The 23772-nt window shown below is 38.8% G+C and overlaps 1 long non-coding RNA gene across 1 annotated transcript; it reads left to right on the forward strand.

Moving 5' to 3' along the window:
- Positions 1–290: 290 nt before the first annotated feature.
- Positions 291–18598, forward strand: LOC113902478. The gene is made up of 3 exons (XR_003513841.1): positions 291–377; positions 5177–5315; positions 18097–18598. It is a non-coding gene; the product is annotated as an uncharacterized LOC113902478 (long non-coding RNA).
- The last annotated feature ends 5174 nt before the right edge of the window (positions 18599–23772 follow it).

The following is a 23772-nucleotide window of genomic DNA, read 5'->3' on the forward strand; positions in this document are numbered from 1 at the left end:
ACTTTTAGGCCTTTCAGTAAACTCTATTCATGGTCTAATACCACACTGTTTTAATTATTGTAGCTTTAAAATATGCCTTACTGGTTGGGATAATTTCTTGCTAGTACACTTGTTTTTCATCATTTTTTATTATTCTTGCCATTTTTTCCATATGAGCTTTAGAATCAATTTTTTTTCTGATTTTTTTCAAAAGAAAAACAAATCTGCTTTCAGTTTTTAGTGGAGTGAATTAAATTTCCATATTAATTTAGGGAGATTTGACTTACTTAACATGTTGGATGTTGATTTCACAGATGGTAGCTCGTCCTTGTGGCTCCTTAGCCAAGCATGTCATCAACTCTGAATTGTGGTTGCTTCCATAGTGATCCAAGAAACTGGTATGAAATACCTTTCTATTTCTTTCTAATGTGAGCATTATTTGTCATCACTTTTTAAAGCCTTTTTTATATAGAACTTGAACGTTCCTTGATAATCCCTAGATATTTTAATGTTTTCTTTCACTTTATGTTGCATATGACTGTTGTTTTATATGTGAAGACTGTTGGTTTCTATATTTTAATTTTGCTCCAATCACCCAACTGAAATCTCCTAACAGTTGTAATAACTTTTTAGTTGGCTCTCTGGTACTTTCTAGATAAACAATCATGATATATGCAAAGAATGATCATTTAAATTCTCTTTTCCCTTTGTACCCCTCATTTTCACTCCTTATTACTAGTATCTCCAGAACAAGAATAATTAGTTTTGGTAATGTGGTGTTACTGTTCCTACATGCCACATTAGGTGGTTCCAAGAGACTTTGAAAAATTAAATATGTATACTGTAATGCCTAGAATAACAACTAAGAAAAAAACCAAGTTATATATTTTGTCAAAATGCATAGGAAAATTGAAGTAAAATAATAAAAAATGTTCCAAAAAAAAGAGAGGAAAGAGGAAACAAAGAAATTAAAGACAGAGAAAAAGAGAAAAGCAGAAAACAACAAAATGATAGACCTAAATACAGACACATCAATAATTACATTAAATGTAAATGTTTAGAATACACCAATTAAAAGAGAATAGGCTTTTTAAAAATGTCCCAACTATATGCTATCTATAAGAAATACTTCAAGTATGATACAGGTGTGTGTGTGTGCATGCTCAGTCACTTCAGTCATGTCCGACTCTTTGCAACCCCATGGATGTCACCCACCAGTCTCCTCTCTCCATGAACTTTTTCAGGCAAGAATACTGGAGTGGGTTGCCATGCCCAATAATGGGAAAGATATATACATGCAAACAACAATCAACTGAAGATTGTTACTACTGTTGTTGTTTAGTCACTGAGTTGTGTCTGATTCTTTGTGATTCCATGGACTACAGCATGTCAAGCTCCCCTGAGCGTGGAGTTTTCCAGGCAAGAATACTGGAGTGGGTTGCCATGCACAATAATAGAAAAGTTACACACGTGCAAGCAGCAATCAATTGAAAACTGGAATTACTATTGTTGTTGTTGTTCAGTCGCTAAGTTGTCTCTTTGCGACCCTGTAGACTGTATTGGACTTCCCTGGTGTCCCAGACGGTAAAGCGTCTGCCTACAATGCGGGAGACCTGGCTTCAATCCCTGCGTCGGGAAGATCTCCTGGAGAAGGAAAGGGCAACCCATTCCAGTATTCTTGCCTGGAAAATCCCATGGACGGAGGAACCTGGTAGGCTACAGTCCATGGGGTCACAAAGAGTCAGGCACGACTAAGCGACTTCATTTCAGACTGAATGCAGCTTGTCTGGCTCCCCTGTCCTCCACTATCTTCCCAAGTTTGCTCAAATTCATTCAAGTCCATTGAATTACTATATTAAGATCAAAGTAGACTTCAGAGTAATGAAAATTGCCAGGGATAAAGAAAGGATGAAAAAATAAAAGGGTCAATTCACTAAGACAACATTGCAGTCTTAAGTGTATATATCAAACAATAGATCTTCAAAATACATATTTCAAAAACTGGCAGAACTGAAAGGAGAAATAGTCAAAGCTCAATTTGGAGACTTCAACACTCTTCTCTCAGTGATCAACAGAACTAGTAAAAAAAAAATAATCAGCTAGAATATAGAAATGAACACCACCACCAATCAAGCAGATCTAGTTGATATTTATAGATCACTCAACCCAACAGCAGAAAAATATACATTCTTTTCAGGTGCACATGGACCATTCATTAAGAGACTATATCCTGGTTCATAAACCATAACAAATCTAAAAGAATTGAATTTATACAAAATATACTCTCTGATCATAATCAGGAACAGACAGATAACTGGAAAATCTACAAACACTTGAAAACTAAATACTTTTTAAATGAACCATGGCTTACCAAATATATTTTGAATTGACAGAAAATGAAAATACAGCATATGAAAATTTGCGGGAAGAAGCAAGTGTGTTTCTTAGAAGAAAGTTTATAAAAGCTTGTGCATAAAAGAAGAAAAGTCCCAAATTAATAACTTCCGCTTCCAACTGAAGAAAATAAAAAAGAAGTGAAAAATAACCCCTCTTTTTGACCCTATGGACTGTAGCCCGCCAGGCTCCTCTATCTAAGGGATTCTCCAGGCAAGAATACTGGAGTGAGCTGCCATGCCCTCCTCCAGGGGATCTTCCTGACCCAGGGATCTAATTCACGGTCTCCTAGGTCTCCTGCATTGGCAGGCGGGTTCTTTACCCCTAGCGCCACCTGGGAATCCCATTTAGCCATTTGGGAAATATAAAGGGCACAGTGATAAAAGAATCTGCCTGCCAATGCAGGAGACGTGAGTTTGATCCCTGGGTCAGGAAGATCCCCTGTCCATGGGCATGGACAGAGGAGCCTGGAAGGCTGCAGCCCATGGGGTAACAAAGAGTCGGACACAGCTGTGCATGAGCATGCACACCAGATATGCAAATTGAAATTGTGGTGAGAAATACCACTAGATACCTATTAGAATGCTAAAATAAAAATAATGAAAATAACAAGTCCTACCAGGGATGTGGAGTGTCTGTTACTCTCCTATATTGCTGATGGAATTGCAAAATGGCACAGCCGTTCTATTGCAGTTGCTTATAATGTTGAATACATTACTGTATCACACAGCAATCCTACCTCTGAGTATTAACCCTAGAGAAGGGAAAACATACTTGCATAAAAATCTGTACACAGACTTCCCTGGGAGTCCAGTGGTTACAACTCCACCCTTCCACTGCAGGGAGCACAGGTTCTATCCCTGGTGAGGGAGCTAAGATCCCACATGCTATATAGCACAGCCACAAACAAACAAAAAGTCTGTACACAAATGTTGGTAGTAGCTCTATTCACAGTCACAAAAAACTGGAAACAACCCACATGCCCTGGATTTACAAAGTAGGATATATCCATGCAAAGGAATACTGTTGGTAATAAAAAGAAACAAGCTGTTGATTCACACAACTTGGATGAGTCACAAAAGCATTCCAGTCTTAAAAGGTTATATACTATATGATCCCATTTAGATGGCATTTTCAAATAGGGATTCCCTAGTGGCTCAGTTGGCAAAGAATCTGCTTGTAGTCACGGAGAAAAGATCAGTGGTTGCCAGGAGTTACAGGTGGGAGAAGGGTATGACTGTGAAGGGGTAACACGACGGAGTTAATTTGGACGTGATGGAACCTTTCTGTATCCCAGTTGTGGTTGTGGCTACATCAGTCTGTACACGTGTTAAGATTCAAAGAGCTGCACACTGAAAAGGTCAATTTTACTGGGTCATAATTTAGAGACAAAAATAAATTTTACAAAGTGGATGTTGGATGTTGTCTAATGCCTTTCAGCATTTAAGAATATGATATGATTTTCTCTTTTGTTCTATTAAATAGTGAGTAGTATTAACAGATTTCCTGAAGAAGAACCGTCATTCAGTACATTTTTTAAAGTTTTACTATCCCAAACCAATGAGATTTTTAAAACTGGGATAATTAACAGGGTATAAACTTGAGCAGTTTGAAGAATGAAAATATTCAGATTCTCTTATTCTTTGAGGATGTCTTAGAAAGACAAGACTCATATGTGTTTGTTCTGAAAAGTGCATTTAAAATCAGTTGATTTATTTTGATTTTTTGCTTTATGCATCACTTATATTTCAGGGGTTTTGCCACTAGATGCTTTATACAGCTGGTTAGTTGTAAAAGATGCCAAAATCTGTCATATTTAGAAAGTATTATTATCTACTAGAAAGAGCAGAGACTTTTTGACAAGACAGTCTGATTTCAAATCTTGGCTCTGCCAGTTTTCAATCATTTTCTTGTATGTAATCTTGTTTTGGAATGAACAGTGATTCCTTTAGTGTGGCAAAGGGGTCATACTGAACAAAGTGAGGAGTGTTCAGATGTGAGAGATGGGTTCTGATGTTACTGACTCATGGGACTGGTGTAAAGATTACGTATTGTGCCCGCACGGTGCATTGTTCTTTATTTATAGGCTTGAAGGTTGTGTGCAAAACTTTCAGTGAACCAGAGGTTCTTCCTAATCTATTCACTCACAAAGATAATATTTAAATGTCCATGAGATGAAAGTGTGTGTTTTAAATAATGGTACATATGTGGTTAGAACAGAAAGTAGGTGTGATTGGAATATATTCAAGATTCTATCTAATTCACACACGACTACATTCCAACATACACCCACACAAAATAAACTTTTAAATCTCTTGCCTAGCCTGTGAGCCTTAAAGATCTTTCAGAAGATTAGCTTTTAAGACTTACCCAGAAGTTAAAGCATTTGTGAAAGATTTGGTGGTGGAGGGGGGTAGGCAGAGAGGTGTTGAAGTGCAAAGTGGTTTATTCTCAGATATACCAATTTCTGTGACCAAAGTTCCTTATCAATTTAGTAAATTATATTATTCTTTTGTTCCTTTGTGAAGACATCAGGTTCTGTAGAAGTAAATGACATTCCATAGTTTGTTAAAGTTTACTATTTCCAAACTAACAATCTTGTTAAACCCCTGTAAATTCTATCTTTGTTCCCAAATGCATAGAGAGTGGTTCATACGCTTCATTTAAGAATTCAGGATGGAAGGCCTTCTAGATGTAGTAGAGTTAGGTTTTACGAACAGTATCAAAAGTCACGAATTACGGCTGCTATGTAGATTTCAAGGTCATAGGTATCTCACCTTTTAAAATATGAATTCCTTTCCAGAGAGCAACATTTCACTGCCTGCCCTTCAGCTTCCAAGATCCTGTCTCTCTCACTTTATCCAGTAGGACCCCTTCCTTGTGCTGAAAGAATCCCTTTGCTCTGAACCAGATGTTTTCCCCCAGGGCTCGGCTTTAAGTCGGTAAGGCAATATTTCCTGCCCTTTGTCTTCTCATTTCTTGTGCTTCTACTCTTTATCATAATGTTGTTTTGGTGTTTCTAGTTCTTGATGATACACCACTGTCAGCCCAAGCGCACGCTATGAGTTTCAACAGCTGTGACATGTCTAAACTGCATTATCTTGAAAGTGTTGGCACCAGTGAAAAATAGAAAGGAGCCAAATTAATAAAACAAAACATTTCAAAGGGTTCCTATGGATACACCCTGAAACCGGGAAGTACCCATTGGGCTGAGTTGACTCATTCCTCCTGTAATCGCCTCTCCTAGCCTTGCTGCATCATTTATGTCCACACCGTATAATGCATGCTTGAGGAAAGTCGGAGCATCTGATGATTGCAATCACATCACCAAAGGTGTGCCTCTTTGCCTATAAAATCCATTCTTAAATGGGTTATTGTGTTTGAAGTGATTGATTACAGTCTTTAGAGATAAAATATGAATACTGTACAAGGGGTGTGGAAACCAAGGTACAAAAATGGTATGCTTTATGTAAAGGAGTAATCAGAAAATAATGAGTATGCATTCTAATGAAGGTAAAGTCACCGCAGCAGATTGAAAAGACTTCCTTTTATTGCAAGTAGAACCTGTGCAGAGCCCGGCTCAGGCAGTAATAACGCGGTGTTACGTTCCTTTATATCTGATTTTATGAGACCTTTAAGTGTCGGTGCTACTCTCCTCTTTATGTATTCGTATTTTAGTTTTAATATATTTGCTTAGAGTTTGATTTTTTTTAATGAGTTGAAGCTTCAGGGTATAAATGTGAACGCCTCTGTGTTATGAGTGGCAGGAGAGGAGTCAGGAAAGGAAGAATATAGTCTGAAGTAAAGATCAGTTTATTTTTCATTTAAAAAGGAAATGCTTTTTATCTCCATATGTGTAGTGACTTTTTTTTTTTCTGAGTGATTTACCTATACCTGACCTTTTCTATTTAGTTTTTCATCATTCCCTTTATACTTTCTAAGAGCTTTGCCTATAATGCATATTGAAAATTTTTCCTTGTTTGTGATTTGCTTTTCCATTTAGTTTGTGATTTTTTTGGCATTTGAAAATGCAGTTTTCACATAGTTAAATATGTGAATATTTCCCTTTGATGTTTCTACCTTTAGTGTTCTTTAGTACCCTAAAGATTATATATACAGTTATTTTTTTATTCACTAATTCCATGGTTTGTTTTGTTTCGTTGCAATCAATTTCTTATCTACTTGGAATTTATCTTGATGTAAAACAATACTTCTCATCCGGGGCTGTGCATTAGAATTACGTGAGAAAAACATTTGTGTGTCTAGCTAGATGCCGTCCAGACTAATTCATTTAGACTTTCTGAGGGTGGGGTCTGGCCATTGTATTTTTCTTAGAATTTCTGCAAGTGATTTGTAATTTATAACCAGGGTCAAGAAACACTGTTTAAAGAATCAGGTATGGATGCAACGTTTTGTTTTCCATATTGTTTCAATACACATTACAAAGATGTTTTTGAAGACTATTTGCGAATATGAAAATAGTGATGATAAAATGTGCGTAAGTGAAAAAAATTGACATAAACTTTATACATGTGTGTCGAATATACCAATACCCCCTTATTCCAACTTTACACTAATGTATATAACATTATACAAAAAACTGAGAAAATACATTTAAATCTTTAAATACATCTAAATCAGAGATTTAAATCTCTGATGATTGTCTCAGAGTGGTGGAATTCAAATGTTCTTATTATTCTTTTCTGCATTTTCCAAATTCTCTACAAGGAGAATTATCATAAGAAAAATCAGTTGCAGAAGGACTTTACTTTTTTAAAAGATTAATTTCTAGTCGTTCTTTTTAAACAGTACATCGAAGAGTATGGGAGATGTTTCGGCTGTGACAGTTTACATTAGATTAGATCTGTGGCTTGTGAGATAAGGACATTGCACTTGCATACCTAGGTTTTACTGTTTGCTGCTTTTATTTTATAAACAAAAACATGTTTATTTTATAGACATATACTGATTTAAATTATAAGCGATTTTAAGTTTATGAAATGTTTGCTTTTTAGCATTAATTTATCTCTGAGAATAAAACACAATTTTGGAAAGACTGATAAAAATAATCTGTAGAGTTCAGCATCTGATTTCTTTGGCCAGTAAGGAAATCACAGTGGCCAGTATGGTTTTATCTTAGCTTGTGTTAGCACATTTCCTCATTCTACAGAAGAGATTCAATTTAACTAAGATCTTGCATTCATGTAGGACTTCTGTAGATATTAGAAACTAAGAACTTTAGACCATATTCAGAATATTTAGAATATTCATCATTTAGAATATTCATCATTTAGAATATTCAACATTTAGAATATTCATCCATTCTCCTGATGACAAAAACAATATCTTTAAAATTGAAGTGTAGTTGATTTGCAATATTATGTTAGCTGCAAGTATACAGCAAAGTGATTCAGCTTTTCAGAATCTTTTCCATTATAGGTTATGTCAAGGTATGGAATAGAGTTCCCTGTGCTATACAGAGGTCCTTGTTGTTTATGTTGACAATTGAGAAGACTGTTTGAAGGCCATTTATTTCACTGGAGCCTTACAAAAGTTCTTGTATTTGGTTGGTGGGATTTGATGGCGTGTAATTGAATCTAGGGTTTCATTGCTTTTAAGATTTACCATTAATTTTACCAAGAAGCAAATTATAACAAAATGTTTTCCAATCACATTGACTATTAAATACATTCAATTTCAGGATCTTAAAATCTGAAACACATATGCATCTTAGAATCAAAACACAAGCATTTTTCTCTTTAAATGAGAATACAGGAAGATGAGGAGACTTTCTTTTCCAATAAATCCAGGATTTAAACTTTAACATTTCTATGTTCTATACCATACATACAATTAATCTGTAGATGTTATAACAGATTAGTGAACAAAGGATGTGTATGATCATTTTTTGAGGAGATGTATTTAGTCCAAGTGATAACAGTATTATTGTGGGAGGTCAACCTAAGAAGGATCAGAAGCCACGTCTTCCTACCAATCCAAGGGACACTGGATTTCTGCCATATGAAGTGTGATATCTTATGGCTAGTGAGAGTTCTTCTACACAAGTTTTCTAATTAGCTAAATGACTCAGGCCCTACTTTGCTATAGCTTTGGCATCTTCCCTAAGTGCTAGAGGGGAATGAGGGGATGCATAAGTATTTAACTAGTTAGATCTGAGCAGAGTAGCAATTACATGACTCAGTCAAATTTTACAGTTATAGTTTTGAAAAGAAATCTTAAAGATTCTCCTAAAACAGTCCCCTCATTTTGAAGAAAGGAATCTAGAGGCTCTGGACAGAGGCGAGGGGGTGTAAATAATTTGCTCAAGATCACATGGTCACATAGAGGCAGACCCAAGCCTGGAATCCAGGCCCCAGGCTCCCAGTCTTATACGCCCTTTCCACTGTTACACATTCCCCACATTCAAGGATATGAAGATGGTGTGTTTTAAGTAATTTTAAGCACACTGAATTTATAAACTATGTGCTGATTTTGGCATATTTGTTTTGTAAGTGTTTGCTTCATCTGCTTTGGGAAAATCCAAAAAGGAAACTGGCAGTGATGACTTATTTATCACTCACAGAGTTCAAGGCAGGGCCAAGTACTTTTTCTAATATAATCCTCTCAACAACCTTGAGAGGGAATGAGTTCAAACAGATAAAGTAATTTACCCAAAGTTACACTGTTAAGTGACAGAACTGAGAGTGTATCAGGCTCTAAAGAGTATTAACTGCTACACTCAACTCCCTTCTTTTGATAAAGTCAAACTTCAAGTGAAGTATTTTATACTGCACAGAAGGTGGACACCCTGAGCCTCTCATATTTGCAGAGGATACTTTGACAGACTTGCCAGAACATTCATAGCCCCAGCTGGGAGAGGAGTAGGAAAGGCAGCTTCTGTTGGGAGAAAACTTTCACTGATGCGTTGTGTTATATTTGCGGGGATGGGAAAGAAAAGGCCTTCAGATCTCCCAGATCAATCAAACTGATAAGCTGATTTTTTGTTGGTAGCATAGCATCTTTCTCATCAACCAGATTATCACTCATTTTTATTAAATAATATGGATTTGCTGAAGTGTATTAAAGAAAATAAAAATCTTTATATTTTTATTACAAGTTGTAAATTTGCTTATCCCATTATTAAGTGTAATTTTTAAGCATTTTTTATCCCTTTGCAAATATATGCCATAAAAAAGTATTAAGCATGACCTCAAAAATAGGTGTGTCCTTGGTAAGAGCTGTAAAATGCTTTCTTCAGGAATAGTAGTAGCATTAACACATTGCTCTCTCATCACAACTTTTTCTTTAAAAATTTTTTTTAATGAAATTCTAAAATTTGAGTCCAAGTTTGTTCTCTTCACGCACATTCCTGAATGATTTTTTTTTCTTGGTTTATTGAGATATAATTGACATGTAGTACTGTATAAGCTTAAGGCGTACAGCATAATAATTTGACTTACATATACTGTGAAATGATTACCATTACCATAATAAGTTTAATTAACCTCCATAGATACAAAAGAAAAAAGCAAGATGGCAAATGAAAAAAATCATTTTTTGCTAATGAAAACAGCAAAATGTTGAAGAGAGCTCTTAGGAGGTACTCTCTTAACAGTTTTCAAATATAGCATAGAGCAGTGTTAACAGTGGTCATCATGTTGTATGTTATGTCTTCAGTACTTACCTATCTTAAAACTGCAGGTTTGTATCTTTTGACATCCAATTCCCTGTCTCTCCATCCTCCACCTCTGATAACCACAAATCGGATCTCTTTTTCTGTGACTTTGGTTTTATTGTCATGTTATTGTTTTAGATTTCACATATAAATAAAATCATACAGTGTTGGTCTTTCTCTGATTTATTTCACTTAGCATAATGCCCTCAAGGTCAATCCTTGTTTTCTGCAAATAGCAAGATTTCCTTCTTTTTTATAGCTGAATAATATATATATAGGTAGATAGATAGATGTAGAGATATATATAGATATATATATATAATCGCCATTCATCTATTGATGAACACTTAGGCTGTCTCCATGTCTTGGCTGTTATAAATTAAGCTGCTGTGAACATGGAGGCATAGAAATCTCTCCTTGAATGATTTTATGTACACTTGTCAACATAGGGTATAAGACTACTAATCTATTTAAGGGGCTTCCCAGGTGATGGTAGTGGTAAAGAATCCACCTGCCAATGCAGGAGATGTAAGAGATGCAGATTCGATTCCTGGGTCAGGCAGATCCCCTGGAGGAGGGCATGGAAATCCACTCCGGTGTTCTTGCCTAGAGAATCCCATGGACAGAGGAGCTTGGTGGGCTATAATCCATGGAGTTGCAAAGAGTCAGACATGACTGAAGTGACTTAGCTCACAATCTAAACAGACTTCTCAAGACCCTCATGACAAAGAGGGATTGTGTTGGCTATTGTTTTGTTGGCCAAAAGCTGTGTCTTGAAATGTTTTGTTTTAGAAAAATTGACTTTTTCCAAAAGTTACATTTATTAATATTAAACAATATATAATTTTAAAGGTACTGGGAGTTAGCATCCCCCATGCCTCATGGCCAAAAAACCAAAACATAAAACAGAAGCAATATTGTAACAAATTTCAATGAAGATTTTAAAAATGGTACACATCAAAAATCTTAAAAAAAAAAAAAAAAAAGGCAGAGGGGACTTCCCTTGTGCTTCAGGGGGCTAAGACTCCACAGTCCCAGTGCAGGGGACCTGGGTTAGATCCCTGGTCAGGAAACTAGATGCCACAACTAAAAAGTTCACCTGCCTCAACTGCTCAACTCAAGATCCCTTGTACTGAAAGGAAAGGCTTCCCAGGTGGCGCTGGTTGTAAAGAACTCGCCTAAAGAATGCAGGAGACTCCAGATACACAGCTTCGATCCCTAAGCCAGGAAGATCCCCTGGAGAAGGAAATGGCAACCCGCTCCAGTATTCTTGCCTGGGAAATCCCATGAACAGAGGAACCTGGTGGGCTATATTCCATGGGGTCATAAAGAGTCAGACACAACTGAGCGTCTGAATACATACATACTGAGACTAGAAAGATCCTGTGTGCTGCAACTAAGACCCAGAGCAGCCAAATAAATAAATAAATAAAATAAAAAAATTTTTTTAAATCACAGACAAAAAGGATGTAGTCAAAATATTCTTGAAAAATAAGAATAAAATTAGACTCACATGACTTGATTTTAAGACCTATATAGTTACAGTAATCAAGATGAGATGGTTTTGGTGTGAAGATACAGATCAATGGAACAGAATATAGAACCCAAAATTGACCCACACTTACATAATCAATGTTTTACATTGATTATTTTGATTTGATTATTTGATTAATACATTTGATTATTACATTGATTATTACAATGTTTTACAACAATCATGTCAGGCAATTAAATGAGGAAAGGAAAGTCTTTGCAACAAATGATACCAAAATGACTGGATAGATATATGTAAATAATAATGAACTAATGAAACTTGAACCCCCTACCTCATACCAAACCTCAAAAATTAATTTGAGAGGAATAATAGGTCTAAGATATAAAAACTAAAATTACAAAACTTCTAGAAGAAAACATTGTGACTTTGGGGCAGGAAAAAAATTTCTTAAGACACAAAAAGCACTAAGCATCAGAGAGAGTGACTTCATCAAAATCAAAACTTTTGCTTTTCAAAAGATATCATGAAAAAATGAGTGGCAAGACATAGATCAGTAGAAAATATTCACAATGCATGCAGCCAAAAAAGGACTTTATCCAGACTAAAGAAGCCTTATAATCAAATAAGAAAAGCACAACCTAATTTGTAAAAATGGGCAAAAATCTTGAACACAAAAAAGATAAATGAATGATTAATAAGCCCATGGAAATATGTCCAACATCATTATCATCAGAGAAATAGTAATGCAAATCAAAGCTGAATACCACTTCACACCCACTAGAATGTCTGAAATTAATAAGGCTGTTTCCAAACAATGAGGCTGTGGAGCAGTTCAAATTCATATACATTAAATTACTATTAGGAGTATAAACTAATACACTCCCTTTGGAACATTTATTGCCAGTTTCTTATATGGTTAAACAAACATACATTGATCCTAGAACCCAGCAATTCCACTCCTAGGTCTTTATCTTGAAGAAAAAATATATGTCCACAAGACATTTGGTTTAAGTAAGAATGTTCAGAATGGCCAAATCCTGGGAACAACCCAAATATCTGTAAATAGGGGAATGAATTAATAAACAGTGCTAGCTTCGTGTAATCAAATATCACGCAGCAATAAAAGAGAATGAACTATGACATATGCAACAACATGAATGAATCAGTAAAGCATTATGTTAAACAAAAGAAGCCATACATGAAGGAGTATGCCCAAATTCATACGAAGTTTTAGAGCAGGCAAAGCTAATGTACAGTGATGGAAACATAAACAGTGAGAACTGATTAGAAGGAGACAGAGAACTCTGTGGGGTACTAGACATAGCCTTGGACTTCCCAAGTGGTACAATAGTAAAGAATCCACCTGCCAATGCAGAAGACGCAGCTTCAATCCCTGGGTGGGAAAGATCCCCTGGAGAAGAAAATGGAAACCCACTCCAGTATTCTTGCCTGGACAATCCCATGGACAGAGGAGCCTGGCAGGCTACAGTCCTTGGGGTCACAAAGAGCTGGACACAGCTTAGCAACTGAGCACCAGACATATCCTTATCTTGATTGGATGTTTGTTACATGGATATGCAGGTTTATCAAAATTCACCAAATTGTACACTTAAGATCCATGCATTCTAGTCTGTATAAATTTTACCAAGAAGTATTTTTAAAAGATGCCATTGTATTCATAGCTATGAAGGTAGCTAACAAAATTGTTTCTCATAAAATAGGGGCATAGTTAAGTATACACAGGGTATAGAAGAAAAATTCTTATTGGACTGCTACTGAATATTACTAAGCAATGGAGTATATTTTACTCTGCAAAACCTATATGTACTAAATAGAAACATCACACGGAAGAGCTGGAAATGTGTTATTTGTTACTGAAACAGGTTTGATTGAATTGTAGTATTTTGAGAGGACTATGGATATATTGGGGCTTCCCAAGTGGCTCAGTGGTTAAGAATGTGCCTGCCAGTGTAGGAGACATAGGAAATGCAGGTTTAATCCCTGGATTGGGAAGATCCCCTGAAATAGGAAATGGCAACCCACTCCAGTATTCTTGCCTGGAGAATTCCATGACCAGAGGAGCCTGGTGGGACAGTTCCTTGGGGTTAAGAGTCAGACACAAACTAAGTGACTGAGCAGCAGCATGTATGTATTGAAGAGGATAGAAGACAAAGCAAGGTGAAATAGATTCTTTGAGAAAATGTGAAATGAGTGAGAGTTACAGGATTCAAAAAATGGCAGAAAGGGCTCTTTAAAAAGCAAACAAAAATGTGAATAAAGGAGCATGTGGAAGAAATACCTCTTTTTATTTCACAGCTGACATTATATGTAATAATTCAAAACTATCATAAGAGCAATTTAGTTTAGACTTTTAGAAAGAAATTCGTGATTGAACAAGCTCACACCAGCCAAAGGTCAGACACTGGAGCCTTGAAAGTTCAGTGTTGGTGCTGCCTGCAAGTTCATGGAGAACTACCAGCAAGTGGAGAGCCCCTCTTGCTCCTAAACTGGAGAACTCAGGACATCTGGGCTCAGTCAAAGGAAACCCCTAAGCCAGTACACATCCTCATTCATTTCAGTTCTCATGAACTATGGAATAAAGGAAGATGTTTGTTAACATTTTTCATTAAGAAGAATCCCCCAACTTTTGATCTTTGGGATTCAGCCAAAACATCAGCTCCTATGATGTCAACTTCCCTATGGGAAGCCTCTCTGGTTCACCCTTCTCCCAGGCTGTATTAGATGTTCCCCCTTTATGCTCATGCTTATGGGTTCTCACCATAGTATACTGTATCGAATTTTCTAGTTCTCCCATTAGCATGAACTTACTGGCCTAAAAACAACATACATTTATCATGTCAGTTTCCGTGGGTTGGCAGACCAGGTGTGACCTAGCTACGTCCTTTGCCCAGAGTCTTATAAAGCTACAGTTAGAAATCAGCTGGCTTGTCTTCCTTCCTGCAGCCCAAAGTCTTACAAACTCAGGTGGCTGCAGGCAGTCCCTTGCATCTGTAAGACTAACTTGCATCCCCACTCCCTTGCTGGCCAGGGGTCACTCTCGTCTCCTACAGGCCATCTGCACGTGGTCCTCCCACAGGTCCTCTCCCAAAATAGGAACTTCCTTCTTCAGAGCTAGCAGGAGAACCTCTCTGACTTCTAGACCTCTTTTAAAGGGCTCACCTGATTCAATCAAGTCCATTCAGTTTCATCTCTCTCTTTTTTTTTTTTTCTTCCATCTCTCTTTTGATGAAGCCAAGGTAAACGAATTAGGGGCTTTAATTACATCTGCAAAATCCCTTCACCTTTGTCATTCAGTGTGACATAGCCCCGGGAGGGCTGTCCTACCATTCTCATAGGTCTCGCCCACAGTGTGGGGGGTTATTGGGGTGTCCTTAAGGCAATGGCACCCCACTCCAGTATTCTTGCCTGGAAAATCACATGGACGGAGGAGCCTGGTAGGCTGCAGTCCATGGGGCCGCCAAGAGTCGGACACGACTGAGCAACTTCACTTTCACTTGTCACTTTGTTGCACTGGAGAAGGAAATGGCAACCCACTCCAGTGTTCTTGCCTGGAGAATCCCAGGGACGGGGCAGCCTGGTGGGCTGCCGTCTATGGGGTCACACAGAGTCAGACACGACTGAAGTGACTTAGCAGCGGCAGTAGGGTTCTGTCTACCACTGATAATGTGTCATGAGTTGAAATAGAAAATACATGAAGATGGGCAGTTTTTATTGGTGTTAAATATTGAGTTTAATATTGGAGGGGTTGAGTTTGAAATGCCTGTGTTACCTGGGTATAGAATATTGTGTTTGGTGACATTCCCCACAGTGCCTATGTGCTTTGGTAACCATTCCACTCCAGCACAAATACTACCAAATCATCTTCTGAATAACTGTATCCATTCAATGGGACAGAGGGCTTCCCTGGTGGCTCAGATGGTAAAGAATCCGCCTGCAATGCAGGAGATGTAGGACTCTGCAGGTTCGACCCCTAGGTTGGGAAGATCCCCTGGAGGAGGGCATGGCAACCCACTCCAGTATTCTTGCCTGGAGAATCCCCATGGACAGAGGAGCCTGGTGGGCTACAGTCCCTGGAGTCACAGAGTTGGATACGATTGAGCAACTAAGCACAGTATACAGTAATGGGACAGAAGTAGTACTTGCACGAATGATAAGAACACCTTAAAATTTCTTTTGACTGTGTCATTACCACCTTGATGTAAATTTTCAATTTTATATACTTTATGGTTTTGTGCACATGTGTTTGCACACACATATCTTGAAATAACATAAGTTCTTTCCCATGATATATGTGCTTCCAAGCAGTGTGAGATATATTCCTATGAAAGATGGCTACACAAACCACCTGTTTCATGTATTCCATCAACAGTATACATTTATTTTCTAATATTTCCTAGGTTCTCTGGCTTTAGGATAGAAACTAAAACACATTCTCTCTTGAGCTTTGAATTCTAAGAAGAAGCATCCTTATAATGATATGTTATTATGTCCTTCTGCAGAGTGTGATCTCATGCAATAAAATGTAGTTTATGTGATACCTGATATTACACAGTTGATGTCCATGAATATTGTTGTATTTTGCACTTACAGCGTGTGGGTTGGCATTTTATGGGAGAGTCTGCATTACAGCTGCACAGTGGCCCCACAAAGGTTGAAACAGCTGCCAACTGAGAGTAGGCACTGCCCGAGGCCTTTCAGAGCTCCTTTTAACTACAAGCACAACATCAAACAAGATGGCGGATGGCTTCATTAGCAGCCTGTTTGAAAAGCGCTTTCTCACTTTGAGATAAAAATGTTCTGAAGAGTTTGTTTTGGTCTACTAGTGAACATTTCATCCCCAGTGGAGGGAACACACCGGGGAATGCGATGCAAACAACCCTACCATGAACTCACCCACACTTCGTGTTCAAGTGGTGTGGGTATCTGGAGAGGAGCGCTGACTCTTTTCCAACGTGGTTTTCCTGCCATTTGGTTTGATTCGCTATGTGAAACAACTGAGTTCTCACTTGCAGTCTCCAAGTGTGGTACATATGTGAGACATTAAATGAGAGCAATATTTGTTTAGTAAATATCTAATTTCAGGGTTTTAAAACCCTCCCTCCTAAAGATTTTTATTAGGGTGAAACTTCACATGGAATATAAAATTAAAATGTTTACCAATAAGCATGTTTTGCTGTCTTGCATGATGACTTTAATTTTTGAGTTAAAAAAAAAAAATCTTTGAAGTGTATCAGCCCTTACATGTTCACGAGATCTGGAGGATGAGGCCCTTCATTTGCATTTTTGTATTTTCTTTAGCTCAAAATAGATTTGATTAAAAAACAAAATTTGGCACAAGATTAATCCATAATAGGATTTTATTGCTTCTGTTATTTAAAAGAAACAAACAAACAGTGTTACTCTTTGAGGTGTGATTAGCACATAAGTACAGCTGCTACTTTTTGGATATGTCTCATTTCATTTTATTCTGTATTCACTCACTGGATTCCACATTTGTGGAATGCCATGTTAGAAGCATACAGTTTAGTTCACTTTCCTTACATCCACCAAGAGACACAAAATATAATACCATTTGCTTTTCCCTGGTTGTAACAAATGAGTATTCACATTTACTAGGTGTGAGGTCTAATTTATTGCAAAAACTAATAGGTTTGCCAGGGCTTCACAGTTGGCGCCAGTGGTAAAACCTCACCTGCCAATGCGGAAGATAAAGAGACGCAGGTTCCATCCCTCAGTTGGGAAGATCCTCTGGAGGAGGGCATGAGAATCCACTCCAGTATTCTTGTCTGGAGAATCACATGGACAGAGGAGCCTGATGGGCTATGGGCTATAGTCTCCCGGGTTTCAAAGAGGCAGACACTCTGAATTGACTTAGCACAGCACACACAGCACAGTAGGTTTGCCTAGAAGTAGATTTTTTTTTTAATTTAAAAAAATGTAGATTTTTGAATTCTGAGAAATTTAAAGTTATGGTTGAAAGGCTAAAATGAAATTGCCCCACCCTACCTCAGGGGCCAGATTTTGCACCATTAAACATCTGCATGGGTAAGGGTTTCAGAAATCAGTACACTTCCTGTAGTGTAATCTACTTGGAGCATTGTTCTTTTTTCTTATAGTCTATTTTGGTTAGGAAAGTTAAGATCACAATGACTGCTGCTTTTCCATAAATGGCCAGTTTACTTTTTTTCTAGACATGAACATGACCTTTGATTTTGAATTGTTAACTTTGTTTCCTGTAACATTATGATCATAATTTATTCTTTCTTGAGCACAAGCTGAGAATTAAACAAGGTTCAAGACTGGAGGGTAAACTTGGTTCTTGGATTTATGATCTAACTTAGGCATATATTTCAAAGACAAGCTGTTAAAGTATGTAGTTAACATAAAAAACTCATTACCTGAAGAGGTGACTCAGCTTGTGCTTCAGGTTGGCCCGATGACACTTGATTTCACAAGTTTTGCTGGCAGTTTGGGGGGAAAGGAGTTTTACCATTGTTGTTCGTTTTTCTGTCTTGTTTTGTTTTTACTTTAGGGCTTCTGAGCTAATAGTGTATATGCTTAGAGGCTCTGAAGGCTACTACATGGATTAGACCTGCCTGAGAGTGAATCCAAGACAGAAGATAGTAGAAGCAATGGAGGAAGAGGTTGATGTCCAGCTCCTGCCCATGCCAGAAACCAGTTAAATTCCCCTGCTTCTTCAGTGATAAACCAGTGAGTAACAGGCTTCACCCTTCACCCCCAGTCCTGACTTACAGATGACTTAATCAAGAAGTGTTGATTACCCACCCATGCTAGGTTTAAAGATGCAGCAATGAACATGCTCCATAAATGTTTGCTTATTTTGATTTTTATTTGAATGACCTTGGGATTGGACAGTTACAATTTTAGCCTCTAATGATCTTTAATGTAGATACCTATAAATGAACAGTTGCCAGCTTCCCCAAAAACAGTCAAATATTCATTCAATACGTTACAAATGGGCTTCCCTGGTGGCTCAGATGGTAAAGAATCCGCCTGAAATGCAGGAGACCAGGGTTCAATCTCTGGGTTGGGAAGATCCCCTGGAGGAGGGCATGGCAACCCACTCCAATATTCTTGCCTGGAGAATCCCCATGGACAGAGGAGCCTGGTGGGCTATAGTCCATAGGGTTGCAAAGAGTCAGACACGACTGAAGCAACTTAGCGTGCACGCACACACACTACGAATAGCGAACCAACACATTGATATTCTGGTACAGAATGTAAAGAAGAGACCATCTCTACCGTGGAGTCGTTCACTGGGTCATCTGATAGAAAAGAGAACATTATCACAGGGAAAGCCCTCGAGCTCCTAAAACCAACAGTGTGTACAAGCAAGACATGTAGTTCAGAGACAGGAGAGGCTGGCCTAGGTCCTAAGAAGGTTCTGGACTAAGTGAATGCTCACATCCAGGTTCAGTGGTAAGAGACTGGGAGCAGGTACCAATTTTGTGGAGCCTGAAACTTACCTAATTTGGTAGAGAGGGAGTCCTCTTTAAGAAACACAGGCAAAATTAGGTGTAAGTTCTTAGAAATGACCCATGAGATAGGTCCTGAGGTCTAGGCTTCATCAGATTGATGGTGAATTTGTCTGTGCAGGAGGGGTGTGTGTACATGTGAAAATCGAAGTCCTGCTTCGAGGAAGAGCAAACTGGTTTATCCAAGTATGGTCTAGCAGATAGAAGAATGTCACAGTTGCATTACTGAATGACTGAAAAGGCCACATACCTTTGGGGGGCCTCAAAGTTCAGGACATGAAATTTCAGGGTAATATCATTGGGGCCTAGAGCTCACTTCTGAGAAGGGAAGTTGCATGTTTAGGTAGATCTTTCTTGCCACTGGAATTAGGATGAATTAATTAATAAATAAAAAGGGGCTCTGGGGCTCCCAGAGATGTTTCTGGCAAGAAATTATGATTTTGTAAACCAGGATGAAGACTGCAGAAACTGAAAGGAAGGAAATGAAGCCAAGTCCAAGTGTTATTGAAAAAATAAGTCTAGACATTTGGGAGAAACCCAGACTTAAAATAAGTCCAAGCTTTCAAGGCTAAAGTGCAAGGAGGTTGGCAGTGGGTTATCTTGTTTTTGGCCACGCCATGTGGCATGCAGGGTCTTACCTCTCCCACCAGGGGCTGAACCTGTGCCCCCTGCGTCAGGAGCACGGAGTCTTAGCCATAGGACCACCAGGTAAGTCCCAAAGGATTCATTTTGTGATGTCACTATTTCCTAATGTCATAAGCTTCCTGTGAGTCAAGCCTTAGGGTTTTAGAATTATTTTGCGCTGCTTTTGGTAGATGCGTTTTTAGCAAAGATCTAAAATTCTTCTTCTTCCACGTTCCACCGCTGTGCTCTAAATATTTGTGTGCCCCTCCTGCCAACCCTGACAAATTCATATGTTGAAATCCCAATGCCCCCCCCACCCCCCCACCATGTGATGGTATTAGGAAGTGGGGCCTTTGGGGGATGGTCGGCTCTGTCCTCATGAATGGGACTAGTTTCCTCAAAGAGACTCGAGACCTCCCTCCCCTTCCACCCTGTAAGGACACAGCGAGTCTGAGTCAGCAGTCTGAAGAGGGCCTTTGCCAGAACACAACCATGGGGGGTGATGAGTAAATTTCTGCTGTTTCTAAGGCACCAGCCTGAAGTATTTTGTTGTAGCAGCCTGAACAGACTGGAACACCCAGTCATGTAAGAAATCTTGATACTCTCCCCATCTAAGCCGTCCAGGGCGATGCTATAGAGCCTCTTCCACAATCAGTGGATGTGCTGGATTCCATTTCTATCTGGTCTGTAAAAGCAGCAGGACTGGGAACACAGCTGAGGGAAGGGAACCGGCACTCAGGGGAGTAGGGTGTCTCCTTTTCTCAGTGTTTAAGGCTTGAAATGTTCGGCTGGCCTCAACTCGGGGAAAGCAGGCTTCCTGTGTAGGCAGAACCTAGAAGGAAGCCGCGGAGGGTGTCATCTCACCTTCAAACACTGAAGGAAGGAGGACTCTTTGTGCAGAGTCAAGAAAAGGATTGAACACTGGATGGCAACGGTGACCAGACACTTTCTGAGTGGTTACACTTGAGAGACAGGGTTCTTTCATCATATAAAAGTAATTCTGTCCTAAAGGATTGAAATAATCCAGTTTGGGCCAAACCTTCTTGAAAGAAAGGTGCAGGCCATTTCCATGATTTACTCCTCTTCCCTTCAGAAACCCAAATCCAGTATTTTGAGTGCATCACACCCCTGGTCTATTCCTTGATTTCAGCGAGGGGAATTGTAAACACCACAGCTCTCAGGTTATTTGTCAGTTTTGAGAAAATCCTTGAAAAAGAAAGCTGGCTTTATGGTAGGATTTAGTCCCATCAGTTTTTGAGAAATGAGGCTCTGTCTGAGCATAGGAAAGGAGGACTTCAGGGAAAGCTCATCTCAACTCTAAATAGTCTGACTTTGTTTGTTTGTTTTTTTCTTCCAGTTTCTTTGCTATGAGCCTATAAACACACCAAGTGGGCAGTTTTGAAAAGGAGAGTGTTCATAAATCACAGGAACAGGAAACGGACCACTAGGGGGGATTGTTAGGCCATTTTGTGCAAAAAAGAATGACTCGTAACTTTTGAAAATGACTGCAGTTTCTTTCTTTTAAATTGTCTTTAGTCAACTTTAAGCAGGCGCCGCACACCAAAACTGGAATTCAATCTCAGGAAGCAAACTCATATCTCCCCCCATCCCACAACCACCACCCCCGAAAGCGATCGAATGCCTGTGAACATCCCTTTCTTGTTTAATTGCAAAAGGATTAATGCAGGCTTTGAAGAAATAGCTGTCCCCAGTACCTGCTTCCAGAAGCAGCTGTTCCCACAGCATCTCGGCAGGTGCAGCCCAGAAGCTGGCCCTGCCCTTATCATGTGGCAGAAGGTATATTTGCAGAGTCCAATGTGCGTTCAGCTCTGAATTAGTCAACTTTGTTATCTAAATTCTCCTAAACCCAAAGCCTAACAAGAAAATAGCAGAGAATAATTCCGCCACAATGATTACAGAGGGATGGGGATCAGAGAGGTATGGAAGAGGCTGGACTGAAGAAAGCATTTTTCAGACAAAGAGGCAAAATTCTAGATGAGAGAGAGAGAAATGGAGAGAGAAAGAGAGAGAAAGGCAAAAACACACATGTGGGGATTGTTTATAGGAAGTATCATGTTTTTAGAATTACTTTCCCATAGGATAGGATATCTTGCTTGCAGTGTGTTAATAATCATTTTCAAATCGGTAGCTGGAAGTGGCTCTCGGCGGGTGGCAAGTCCCGGGTTTGGTGTCAGTGCAGAGTCTCTGGGAAGATATTTTGGAAGAGAGCGAATTAGGTAAAGGTGCCAGAAGGCGCCAAGGGACACGAAGGGGTACATGCAAAAGACTCACGATTGTTTCAGTCATTAAACACTGATATTTAATTTCAGTTTAGTAATCCAGGGCACTATTATTTGGACTCAAGCAAAAAAAACGGGGGGGGGGGTAGGAGAAAAGGAAATTAAATAAGTATAAGAAAAGATTGAGGAGGGGCCAACCTGCTTTGGGCCAAGAAGGGCAATAAAGGAGTCTTTATAAGCGCCGGATGGTGGAATACGCTTTTCTCCCCGCCACCCCACCAAGCAGAATGTCAAATTCTGTCCCCCTTTTTTTCCCCTCTCAAAGCATGCTAAAAGGAAAATTCTTCACAGAATCTTAAAGAACTTTTTTGACACAACAGCTGCAAAATCTATTTTCTAAACAAAGATTTATACATATTTATATGAGCTTAATCCAGATTTTTTTTAATAAATCATCCTCAGAACTGCAGAGGTAAACTATATGTAAATACCTCAAGTAATAGGCTTGTAGTGTAAATCACATCATTTTATCTTCAATTTTGCATTCGTTTTTCTGGCTTAAAGGTGCATCAGAGATATGCATTTTAGCATATTCAGAACACGGGGCGTGAAATTAAATGTTTGACAGAGTGAGAAAAATATACAGACTTTGGAGATGCCTTAAAAATAGTAATTTATGCAGATCTAGAGGAGTGAAATCATTTGCAATGGAGTGACCTCTCTCCAGGAATTTTGTGCTCAGTGTTCTTCCCTAATCTCCCGCTGTATCTTCATTTTTCATTGAACTAGCCAGTTTTCTGCGAAGCCGTCTTGTAGATAAGGGGAGTGCTAAAGAAGAAGAAAGAGGACGCTCGGTGGGTCCGTTTCCATTGCACTTTTACCCAAGGCAATGGGCAGAATTTAACGGATTCCTTCCAACATATGTTTTTGCCAGATAAGTAAACAGTGTGTGTCGGAAATGAAAAAGCATTTGCAATTTAATGACATTACAGCTCTCAGCTTAGGCTGGCGTGCTGCGAGGCGAAAAGCAGAAAAAGAGAGGAGAGTAGAAAGAGAAAAAGAACAAAGTTCATCTTCCCTTTTGTGCATTTTTATCAAGGAAAATATTACTTCTTTCCCCCTCTTGTTCTCTTTTTTCTTTTTCGTCTTTTGGCTTTTTTGTCTCACTCATTTACATTTTTTTTCTTTTCTGCCTTTCTGTCCTCTGTTCACTTCTGCCTTTTTCTCATATTGCCATGGACTCATTTCTTTTTTTCCTCTCCATTGTGTGTCCTTATTCATCTATTTTGACCATTCAGTTTTACCTTCTAAGAAGCTGTTTATCCTACAATGTATCTTTTTTCCTGTGTTGTACTCCTAGCGCTATAGCTCATAGTCAACAGGATTGTCAGAGGGATTATAACGTTTCATTTCAAAGCACTACAAATCTGCTCTCTTGCCTTCAGTCTCTGCCCCTGTTTCCTCTGATACTTGTCATTTTATTTCACATTCATTTCAGTCTTTAGTTTCACCCCCAGACGTCACAGCACCCCAATGTCTAACCACTGATGCTCACTGTCTTTGCACTGTATGTTAGTATCGCAAGGTTCTAGAACCTTCCCCTTGAAATGGCGGAGCCCTTCTCTCACACCCTCGCTCAGGTTCAGAAAGGTGCAGACGGTGAACGTGTGGTCAGAATGGGTCCTCCCAGAGGCTGGTGGCCATGACAAGGCATCCTGCGGTCTATGCTTGTAATGAGCCATCTTCCAATAGAAAATGAGTCCCACCGGGTCCTGCAGCTACGTTTGCTGCTACTTTTCCTTTGTGTGAGGGCAATTACTGAAATATGTGTAGATCTGATTTCTGTGA

This window comes from Bos indicus x Bos taurus, chromosome 12, assembly GCF_003369695.1.
Source record: "Bos indicus x Bos taurus breed Angus x Brahman F1 hybrid chromosome 12, Bos_hybrid_MaternalHap_v2.0, whole genome shotgun sequence".
NCBI classification, from domain to species: domain Eukaryota; kingdom Metazoa; phylum Chordata; class Mammalia; order Artiodactyla; family Bovidae; genus Bos; species Bos indicus x Bos taurus.